Consider the following 12,587-nt stretch of genomic DNA (forward strand, 5'->3'; position numbering starts at 1 on the left):
ACACTTCATGTGCACTTTTGTGGACTTACAATGGCCGCTGCGTGCACCGCAGGGTGTCCCATTTGTCATTTTAGGTCTCAGAAGGCTGCTCGCGAGCACCCCCTTTGAGGTCGATATGCGCCCTCGATGTGCACTTCTGCCGAGCCCGCACTGGTGCGAGCTACGCAGCGGACTTCTTCCCGGCAGTCAAAGCGGCATTACGCAATGAAAGTGCGGACTCAGAGGAAGACCGTGAGGGTTTAGGATGCCATTTGGGACAGAGCCTCAATTTGAAGGATCCTTGGAAGGTCAAGATCAAGGTCAAGGTGAACTTTACTATCCCACAGGGGGAAATTCATGTGGTCATTCATTACGCACCCTTGTCACAACATATTCTCTAAAAACATAGACACCACAATCAGAACAGTAAACATAGATATAAAAATATGAAAAACGATAACAATCAATAAACAGTTTTTGTGACCCAGGCAGCCTTCGTTTTGCGTCCTTCATTCGGCCTGTTCAGAAGGATACATCGGATGTATCCTTTGCGGCCTTAAAATCACCCACAATCCTTTGCACGCATTTAAATTCACAAAAATAAACTGATGGAAAATGAGTCGGTACTGAGTTTGTCGGAGTTTATTATGAAATGTAAGACAAAATAATGTTTTTGGACATGAAAGCATAGATGTTATCTTTTGTTTTGCTGTAAATTAATCACTAACACTAAACTGACAATAATGTAAGCCACTGGGAGACCACAGACGGCTGTCATTCACTGTATTGCATTAATAGAAAGCCAGTAAATATAAAGATTTGTAATACAAAGTAATTTTCCAAAATTAAGGTTCAATAGTATTTTCGTGCCGTGACTGTGGGAGCGGGAAATGTGTGACGTAGCCATGCACACTTACTAGACACTTACTCTTACTGGACACTAGCTTACAAGCCTCAGAAGGACTGGACTAGGAAGGACGCAGCCTTCCGTTTGAGAAATACCCTTAATCTATTTTAGTCATTGAATCTTTGATTCAACTAATTCGTTCAAAAAGCTGATTCATTCAGTAAGGAAACACCTCCGTGTGTTGCTCAGAGATGCAATCACAGTGCTGTGGCTTTATTTTGAACTATTTTCGTTGGCGAAACCGAGCAAAAACAGGCAATATGGTGTCTAAAATGTAAGTCACTTAACTTCTTGTTTAGTAAACTTGTATAAAATCAGTATCACATTTGTTATCATGCTGATACCTGGAGAAACACTGCACTCTTCGTGTCATATTTATTAACTATATTAAATGGTATAAATATAGACTAAATCACGCAGTCAAAAGCGTGCCCTCTAAATGCGCACCCGCACTAGTCTAATCTACAAGACGTAGTTTATGCAGGCACTAGGTGTGTGAGGGATATACTCGATAATGTCAGATCGCGCACATCGTTAAAACAACAATTAAAATATTATCGCAGACAATATATATCGCACACCCCTATTTGTGGGCATTTGTTTATGCACAGCTCTTGCCACATTTCAGTCAGGATGAGGCCTGGACTTCGACTGGTCGATTGCAACATCTTCATTCTTTTCTTTTTCAGCCATTCTGTTCACGAGTTCACACTTACAAATAAGTCAGATAGAATAAATGGTATGCGTATTTGGTGTGCTGTCCGAGGAGAGGGCTCCGAGCTCGGTATTTGGCCCGAGAAGTACTCCCCCCGTATCTCTGGTTAGGAAAGTAACCAGGTGAGGTGGAGGGATGCTGAAAACCTGTCAAGGAACTTTGTTAAGTTGACTGGGTATTTATATGATCCTCCACTTGTGCTGATTGGGTAGACATGTTGATTGCTGATTGCTGATTGCTGACAGCTGGTTGGAATTACATAATGATTGGATAGATGAACGTGCTCCTCCCAAACTTTGTTAATTAGATTAGATTAGATTCAAGTTTATTGTTATTACACATGTACAAGTAGAATGCAATGAAATGTGTTTGGAGCAAGCCTCTAAAAATGAAACATCATTTGTAGATTTGCTGGTGTGCTTGGGATCATTGTCCTGTTGCATGTCTCAATTTTTGGCCAAGCATTAGCTGTCGGACGGATGGCCTAACATTTGACTCTATAATACTTTGGTATACAGAGTAGTTCATGGTCGACTCGATTCTATGACTGTGAGGTGCCCAGGTCCTGTGGCTACAAAACAAGCACAAAATCATCACCCCTCCATCAACGTGATGGACAGTTGGTGTGAGGTGTTTTGTGCTGATATGCTGTGTTTGGTTTTCACCTAACTTGGCACCGTGCATTATGGCCAAACATCTCCACTTTGGTCTTGTCTGTCCAAAGGACATTGTTCTAGAAGTCTTATGGTTTGTTCAGATGCAACTTTGCAAACCAAAGCTATCATGCCATGTTCTTTTTAGAGAGAAGAGGCTTTACCCTGGCAACCCTTCCCATACTTGTCCCGTCTTCTAATTGTACTGCTATGAACTTTAACATTTAACATGTTAACTGAGGCCTGTAGAGTCTGAGGTATAGCTTTTGGGTTGTCTGCAATTTCACTGAGCATTGCACAGGCTGATCTTGGGGTGAATTTGCTGGGACGTCCACTCGTGGGAAGATTGTTTTGAATGTCTTCGACTTGTGAATAATCTTACTCACTGTAGAATAATGGAGTTCAAATTGTTTGGAAATGGCCATATAACCCTTCCCAGATTGACGGCAGAAGCAATTGATAAGATCATTGCTGATGTCTTTTCTCCTTGAAGCTCCTGAATGCTCCAGACCAGCAAACTGCCAAAACGTCTGCACTTGCTGATGATCAATTAATCAAAGACATTTGATAAGCAGTCCTTTCTTTTTCACATGACTGTATATGAGTGTGTGTGTATACGTGAGTCCATATGTGTGCGTGCGTGTGTGTGTGTGTGTGTGTGTGTGTGTGTGTGTGTGTGTGTGTGTGTGTGTGTGTGTGTGTGTGTGTGTTTGTGTGTGTGTAATATAAATTATATAGTAAAATGCACACACACTGATCAGGCTTAACATTATGACCACCTTCCTAATGTTGTGTTGGTTCCCCAAACAGCCCTGACCCATGAATCCTTACGCTTGCACACTTTTCCGCTTCTAACACATCAACTTTGAGGACAAAATGTTCACTTGCTGCCTAATATATCCCACCCACTAACAGGTGCCGTGATGAAGAGATAATCAGTGTTCTTCACGTCACCTCATAATGTCATGCCTGATTGGTGTATAGCCTATATATATATATATATATATATATATATATATATATATATATATATATATATATATATATATATATATATATATATATATATATATATATATATATATATATATATATATATATATATATATATATATAATTATTTGTATGGTTATTATTAGTAGTAGTATTACGCCATTACTACTACTACTACTACTACTTACATGTGACTTGTAAAGGTTTTCTAGAGATTTCCCCCATAGATCTGAATGAGGTCACTCTGTCCCCTTGTGGATACACTGAGAATTGCTTTGAATGAAAATGAACCCATAAAAAACGAGACCTCATCCAACAGCACAACCAGCGCGCACGTGTGTGTGCGTGCGTGCATCTGTGTGTGTGCGACTAATGATTAGCCATACTAAGCCTCAGACAGCAGCAATTGTCCATTCTCTGTACACAGACAGACACACAGCAGCTTTACTAACAGCTTTGTATTCTGATACATTCATTAGAGAAACCCATAACGGAGTGCATTAGGATACAAACAAAAGCTGACAGTGCACCTTTACACACATACATAAAATGCCGTCCACAGTCCTGACATAGTAAATCATCCTGTTATCATCACACCATTCTTCTGCACAACACCTCTAATTGCCCTAAACTAATGCAAATGCACCTATATTTTCTCACAGGCGAAAGTGTGTGTGTGGTATTTATTAGTGTATTAACTGAAGGACTCTTCAACAGAACAGACCGAGCTGATCATTACGTGAAGTGGGACGGTCTGCGTAGGAAGGTCTGTCAGGAGATTGCTTTGATTTGCATATGGCTTAACCTTAATGACAAACACAAAGCCACGCACACACTCAGGCGCGCACAACCGTGCTTCATTGACATGCAGCGGCTCAAAACCACCTCTGACTAAGATAAAGAACTGTGCCCTGCATTTAATGCCGTCATCTCCTGCCCGGATCTCACAACTAAACACACATGCAGGTGAGGCGACACGTCGAGGCACACATCCCAAGGTGGAATACTTGGCCCATTTTCCTGTCAAAAATAAAGCACAGTCCAGTGAATTGTGAATTGAATTTCAGAGTCTCTCAAAAATGGGGTGCACCAAAATGACTCAAATATTACATGCCTGGCTGGCTGATGATAATAATCCCTTTCTGACTTCTTGCAATAGCATGAAAAACTAATTGAGGAAAGAACTATTGGTTTGTTGATAACTGCTTGTTTACCTATTACTAATATGACAAGAAAATTGGAAGGAAATTGTAAAATCGGGTTGAAATAACTCTATTTTGGATGTTAAACTGTCTGTGGAATTTCACCTAAAAGACATTAGTCATGCTAGTCTGTTTAATTTGATGCTAATAAAAACTAAGCTGTAAAGAGATAGTTCACCCAAAAAAATTACAATTCTGTCATTTACTCACCCTCATGTTGTTCCAAACCTGTATTGCTTTCTTTCTTCTGGTATTTTGAAGAATGGTGCTAACTAAACTGTTTTGGTGACCATTGACTTCCATTGTAAAAAAAAAAAACACTTCTCAAAATATCTCCTTTTATTATCCATAGATGAAAGTTATACAGTTTTAGAACGGCATGAGGGGTTGTAAATGATGATACAATTTTCATTTTTGGGAGAACTATCCCTTTAAGGTCCTATGTCACATCTAATTTTCTAACACATCTTATAGTTTTTGTAATACATTTTTTTTTTTGTAATGTTGTGCCAGTTGTTTGATCAATAGACCTTAGTCAGACAGACAGCATATGGAATTTTACATGGATGAAAATGAGGCTGTGAGGGATAGATGGGATGCACTGTATAAAGGTTTAGATAATAAGTCATTTTCAAACCCCAATTTTTTTTTGTCTTCTGAAAGGTGTTTAAAAATATCCGCTGAACAATTGGCACCCTGACTAAAGGGGCATATTAGCAACATAGTCTGTTGTCTCAACAGTGCAGTGACGTATGAAGCACAGCTCACACCAAAGTGACTTTCAAACCACCCCGCTTTCTGTTGGTCAGCATGGACAATCCATGTGACCACTTGAACATGTTGCGAAATCTGAATAGGAAAATCTTTCACACTCATGCGAAACTCTTGATTGTGTGAAATTCACCACGCGATATATATATAGCAAAGTAGACAACAGTATAATTCTATATGACACTGTATAGGCGGCCACACCCAGATTCAGAATGTTGCTTGAGAATTTATGATTATGATGGGTGGGGTCAGGATTCTCAAACAAACAGGTAAAAGTTTTGAAAGCACTATAGAGCAGCTGTGTTTTTGGGAAATCAACCTACTAATGGCTTACTATAATTCAAAAATACATTTAAAATACAGACAGTTCACCCAAAAATGAAAATACTTTCATCATTCCCTTTCCCTCGTGTCCTTCCAAACCTGTATGACTTACTTTCTTCTTTGGAGACTTAATGCAATGGCAATACTTTGTAACTCAAGAGAATACGCAACAACAACAAAAAAGTATGTGGCTGAATGCTTGAATGATATTTGGTGAGAGACAAGGGATATTTAAACCATTGTACAGTGAAATCGTGGCAGCTGCCATTGCTCTCATACACTCCATTACAGTAGGTAGCAAAAATGCTCTTTTACATTAGTTTGCCAACGGTTTTAAAACAACTGAAGAAGCAAGTAAAATTTTCATCCATTTTTGCCATCTAATGGAAAGGTGTATAAAGCGCAGATTGCTTTTTAAGTGAATTTTTAATGAATGACCTCCTTTCGCGTGCAGAAGACAGCTTCAGAAAGACAAATAAAGACAGAATTTTCTTTTTTGAGTGAACTATTTCTTTAAGCTGTATAGAATAAAGTATTACACCCTTTGGCTTTAATTAATTGACTTTTTGCCCCACTTTAAACAGACGTTATAATCTAGTATTATAATCTTGTTTTTAACCTTTATCCAAGTGTAACATTATACCCAAAGGAACAGCGTACATATGTAAGCGGATTAAGATTATGCTAGTCTTTCCATTATATTATCTAATTTTATGCCACAGGGTAATACTGTACATGTGTAAATTGAACCTGGAGACGCAATAAAAAATCATCAACTTCCTGCGGTTCTGTCAACTTTATCGTGCCGTAACTCTTTCGCTCATTTTTGCTCTCTCTCTTTCACAAACACATTCACACACACGCAAGCCATTTGCAATAACAGACTTGATCCTAAATATGCCATTTCATGCTCCGGGGCTCAAACAGAGCAGAAAAATGAATCCCTGGAAAACAACTCTATCTTTCAGACGAGAGGCCCCGCCGAAAATGAGCCCAAACGGCGTGAGGGCCAACAGAAGTCCTTAAAAGCATCTCGGATTTCTGGGAAAATGCACAATATTGAAATGCGGTGGGAGGCCGAAGCCTCCGGTGCATTTATCTGGCTTTTCATTGAAACATTTTCAGCCTGCTGCATTCCCACGTCTCTAGGCAATATCGGTGCGTGCGTTTATGTGCACAAGCATCTGCGGGGAAGCTCGCAGTAAAGCTCCGACAGCCAATCCGAACGGACACGGGGAGTTTCCGCACTGCTGACCCTGCCGTATCAGTGTGCTTGCAGATGAGTACATCAGCTCTCACTCAGCCGATATTACTGGAGATAAGCAGGCAATTTCACCACCCTGCACTATACAGCATCTCATTTCAATATGTATTTACAAGTTTGTGTGTGTGTGTGTGCGTGCGTGCGTGCGTGCGTGCGTGTACAGGTAAATGTGGTAGGAAGTGTCCTCATAAAACAAATGGCTTGAAAAAACATACTAACTGTGTTTTGTTTTATTTTTTATTTTTTAAAAATGCAGATAATTTTCGGCGATGGGTAGGATTAGGGGTAGGGTTAATGTAGGGGAATCGAATATATTTTGTACAGTATCACGCCTATGGAGAGTCCCTGTAAACCACATATTTAAGAATGTGTGTGTGTGTGTGTGTGTGTGTGTGTGTGTGTGTGTGTGTGTGTGTGTGTGTGTGTGTGTGTGTGTGTGTGTGTGTGTGTGTGTGTGTGTGTGTGTGTGTGTGTGTGTGTGTGTGTGTGTGTGTGTGTGTGTGTGCGTGTGCGTGTGTGTGTGTGTGATTATTTTAGAGAATATTGGAGCAGTCTCTAATTTTAATCTACTAGATGACAAAAGGCTACTATACATTTACCTTTTCCATTTTCCTTTAATACATTAACGCATTTCCCTTTTCACACACAAAAGCGAACACACATCTAGAAGAAACATCATGACCATGCAAACTGCCCACTCAGACTTTGAATGCAACTTAAAAAAAATATATATTTCACAAGTTGACCCTTACATATAATTGGATATAGTAAAAAGTATGCATATTTTTTGGCTTGCTGTCCGAGGGCTCCTAGCTCGTAATTTGGCACAAACCAAATCCTGCCCCCATCTCTGGTTGGGATAGGAAACAGTTAAGAGTAAGGAGTTAGGGTAGTGGAGGGACGCTGGAAAACTGTTGTGGAAGTGGAACAGAGGTCTATATCCAATATATGCCTTCTCTCATGCTGATTAAGTTGATTATTTGAACATGCTCCTCTTGAACTTTGTTAACCAAACATAATTTGTGTCTTTGATGATTAAGTTTGACGATTATTGAAGGTGTTTGTCTAAAACGTTGTGGCTGAAATGACACCTCTCTCACGTCTTGATTTAAACAGAAAATGTTAACATCATCTAGCCACCATCATGCACCAAACTTATATATAAGCTATCAAAAAGATTATTTATTGCATTTAACAGAAATGCATGGTGATGAGTAGCATTTTGCTAATTGTAAACTATATAACAGTTCAGAATTTGAACTTGGGTCTGCTTGCACGCAAAATGAAAACTGTTTTGTGACTAGACTATTGAGTTTTACTTTTATGGAAATATAATTTGCTCTCAGGCCTAAAACATGCATGACTCCACTGATTTATTATGTACTTTAAAAAATAATAATACAACTTGTGGTTGTACTGTACCTGGTGACAAATGCATGTGTAAGAGGTGTAAGAACAGATTTTCACAAACTTCACCATGTATCTTCAAGTAGTATTTGTAAGCAGGTATGCTTCAGGTATACAAATCTTTACAGTCAGCTCTAACGCAGCCTTGAACTACCGTTTTTTTTTTTTTTTTTCAAGCCCAAGGGAAATATGATGACAAGGGTACTGAGTTAAAGTTACAGAAGAATTGATCTTCATTGCACTTAAGTCCCATCCACAGCCTGTTGCTCAGACTGGAGTCACAGTCCCCAAGATCCAATGACTCCACCAGACAGTTTTTTTCCTCTCTTCCATTTCCTCACAGATCCAGCAAAAAGAAATATCTGTAACCAGAGTCTTTCCTTCCAGGGCCTTGTGTGTGTGCGTACATGCTTACTTTATAACTTAAAATAAAAGCACCTGTGTGTCTTTCTCATAAGATTTCAACACATCACATTTAAACCCTCCGAATTAGATGTGGAGTTAGTACTAAGCTGAAGTTCTGAGCTCACAGCTCATTTGCTGAGGTGCTTCTTCTCACGGCAGTGTCTTGAGACAGCCCAGACGCTCTTAACTGTCCAATTAGCTTTGCTCTGATGTACAAGCTCCATGAAGTTCAGCATGATGACCTCATTTTAACACAATGAGATGCTTCACTGCTTCATTTGTTCATTTACAAGCTGTGTCTTTTGTTTTCAGCCCATATATTAATTTTTAACAAGTTGGTTAATTTGCATGTATGACTGCTTGTGCTTTTGATGGTGGCAAAAAAATACTGAAAAATGTCATCAGCCATTAGCCAAACCGTTTAGGAGAGGTCCTCAAAAGAAAAAAACGATTCATAAAAGACCCAAAAAAAAAACAATTATTATAATTACCAATTAGAATTTATTATGAACAGAAGAATGAAGTCCTCCATTAGATTTCAGTGTGTGTGTTAAATGATACATCAAGACAGCAGGTTCCTGTGTGCTTTATGAAGGTATAGCATAACTATAGCACTTACAGGCTAATAAACTAATAAATAGGCTAATAAACTGCCTCAAAGCAGTACAATCTTATATGGTACTACGCTTGACTCAAACATATTACTCACACAAGCAAAATCACACGCAAAAATATGTCAGGTTTTTGTTTTTACCACCTGACAGCATTGTGCACCAACATCTGTCAGCCATCTGTCCGACTATAAAATCATTGAAAAGTTTTACTTCACAGTGTCTGAAATTGTTTTAATTGGTTCCAAAATTAGACTTTATTATGGAAAAAGCAATATATCTTTTATATCTTAATCGCTTCTGTTAAACAGCAAAAAAAGACCGTTTGAACAATGTCACATTTACGAGGTTTATTGGCTGTATAATCTTAGCGAAAGTGGTAAACAGATTTGGCTTGCTGTCTGCTATAGAGGAGCTTGGAGATGCTTGGAGGGCTTATTCTACTCAAGCTCCGATTGCCCCGATTGCCCTCCGAAAAAATAGGGAATTGGAGGAGGAGGGATGCCAAAAGAACTAACAACGGGAAGAGGTAAGATGCTGGTTTTATACCTTGGTATTAATTGGAAGATTAGATGGGCGTACATCTCTCGCAATTATGTTTAATAACTTCTCCTCAAATTATTCCTAAAAAATTGTATTTAAAAAAGCTATTATATGTCAAAATGTGTCAAAAAAATATATTCTGTTTCATCTGAGACAAGGATGATAATAAAAAAGTGCAATAAAAAATGTTCCCGGGGAATCACAAAAGCCGAACGTCAAGGCTTGACTGGGGTAGAGACCCCCAACTAAAAATCTGTAAAAAACACAAAACCATTCATGGATCTGTGGATTAGTGAAAAGTCAGCATATCTAAAATATCCAAACTTTTAGCCCATTCTGATCTATGTTTCATATATGATTAACCACATGAAGGAAACAAATGTGAGAAAGCGTGCAGCAGTAAAACCAAAGAGTCTGTCATCATATTCTACTTGTGCCGTCTTTCTCTTTCTCTGAGTGATAAATGCACTGCTCTTTTTTTATCGTCCCTGTGTTTTGTGACCCTGCCACTATGTCCTGTTTGGATGTGAATTTGGACAATCAATGAGAGTGGTCCGCCGCTGTCAGAGCCCGGGTCTTTCTCCTTGCCCTCATCCCTGCAAAGGCGTGCTGAGGCCGGCCACTGTCCCGATTATCTCATACCCCTCTATCGCTAATGACCAGACTCCCGCAGGCTGCCGCGTAATTATAATAATGACTAAACGTGCCAGGCGTGCAAAGAGAGCGGCCGAAGGAGAAAGGGGGAACGGAGACGAGGAAAGAAAAGAGGAGAGAAAGTGCAAGTGAGTGTGATCAATTGTTAATTTTACAAAGTCACTGAGATGTGTCAGCGGTGTCAATAAGTGAATTAATTTGTCTGTGGAGCTCTGGAGTGTAACACCGTATTGCTGTGTTCCCTCAGGAGCGCGGCCGTCTAACCTCTTGTACTTATTCTCCCTTTTACACACACTGGCTTTTATACACATCAAGACGCGCACACACTCAAACCAAACTCCCAAGCTACTCAGCAGCACAGTGAAAAATCTTTGGATTTACATATACTCATACATAGACTAGTATAAAACCCAAAACCCCAGTGACTCTAATTCATTGGGATATTGGTGTCTTTATCATTTTGCTGCTGGCACCATTTTATGAACACAATATGCCACTCGAGGCTGTGATTTTACTGTGTTTAAGGGGGGGGGGGGTTAAGCACTCAGCTTCATTTCTATCCTAAGAACATCCCTTAGCTGTAGTAAAATCAGTGTAAGGCGTGGCCTTGGGTGGCTTATTGCTTTAATAAATCAGGCTTAAGGCCTTAAACACCTTATATGCACTACACAGAGATGCTCTCGCTCGACTGCAGTGAACAAACCAATGCATGTGAGCGCTAGTTAATCACACAGACAATAATGCTATCCATCATTCACATGTGCACATCAGACACACAAAGTGGTGTAAACTTGCACCAGGGCTTGACATTAACACCCGCCAACCCTCCAAATGTGTTACGCAGTCACCCCTACTAGCCACTTTGGCAAGTTGAATTTTATATATAATATATACATTTTTCAATTGTAGTCTTTTAAAAAGCCATCTGAAATAATAAACTAAGTGCAATGTAGTGTTGTCATAAATAGCAATTTTCCGATACATATTGATACTGAAATATCTGAAACGCTTCCAATACTCTTTTCCCGCAGAATAGATAGACGATACCAGCTGCGCTTTCTCGCTCAAGTTAACTTGACACACAAACCAGCTTCCCCTCAGTCACTCTCTCGTTTCATTTGCTCCAAGAGAATAATGTTGCTCTTACAGGGCTTGAATTTTGGGATCGCGCGTATTCCACATCATTTTACTCATTCCCACAGATTTTGTGCTCACGCCTAAAGTGCGCGCACATAAAGTAAAATACACACAAAATAATGTCAAAATTAGTATTTATGTAAACAGAGTCATGTTTTAAGTGAACATAAAAACAGAGAAAGGGAGAAGGAAAATGCATGTGTAACAGTATAATGGATCTGTGTATCAGGTCTTAAAGCGACAGCAGCCTAATATACCTGCAGCCAAATTCACAGTTAAAATTCTGAGTGGCTAGTAACTTTGAAAAGCCACTAGCCACAGTGGCTGGTGAGCAAAAAAGTTAATGTCAAGCCCTGTATATAATTTGATAAATTAATTATTATATTAATATAAATAAACAAATCTAAATATAATAGTACAGTTTCACAACACTGTTTCTTTTAGACATACTAGATATTATCATTACTAGACCCTAGTTCACACTTTAACGACTATGTACTTACATCAATAATAAAAAATTGTTAGGTACAATGTACTTACTGTTTTCATGTTGTATTGCAAAACACTTTTGCTGCTATTGAGGTGGGATACAGGTAAAGATATAGACAGGTTTGATGGTATGACTAGGTTTAAGGATGGGTTAAGGTTTAAGGGAAGGGTCTGCAATGTAATTATAGAAGTAATAACAGAAATGAATTACAGCTGTAATTACATGCAGGTATTTTTGAATATAAGTACAATGTAAAAGCATGAATGTACACAATAAGTACATTGTATCAAATTATTAGTTTAAATGTTAGTACAAAGACACTTAATATAGACAGTTTGCTAAATGTTTTGGTTTCGTGCCTCTTCGTTTTGCACGTTTTCATAAAAGTGCATGATGCCCCTGAATTGTTATGCATTCAAGCTTATTCAATACAGCTTGAATGGCTCAAGGTGACATATGCACGTGTCATATGATTTTCACCAAAACAGTATTTGTTATCAGGTGTGTGTAAAAGCCTAGATACATGCAGTTT

This window comes from Gobio gobio (genome assembly GCF_949357685.1).
Source record: "Gobio gobio genome assembly, chromosome: 19".
Classification (NCBI taxonomy): domain Eukaryota; kingdom Metazoa; phylum Chordata; class Actinopteri; order Cypriniformes; family Gobionidae; genus Gobio; species Gobio gobio.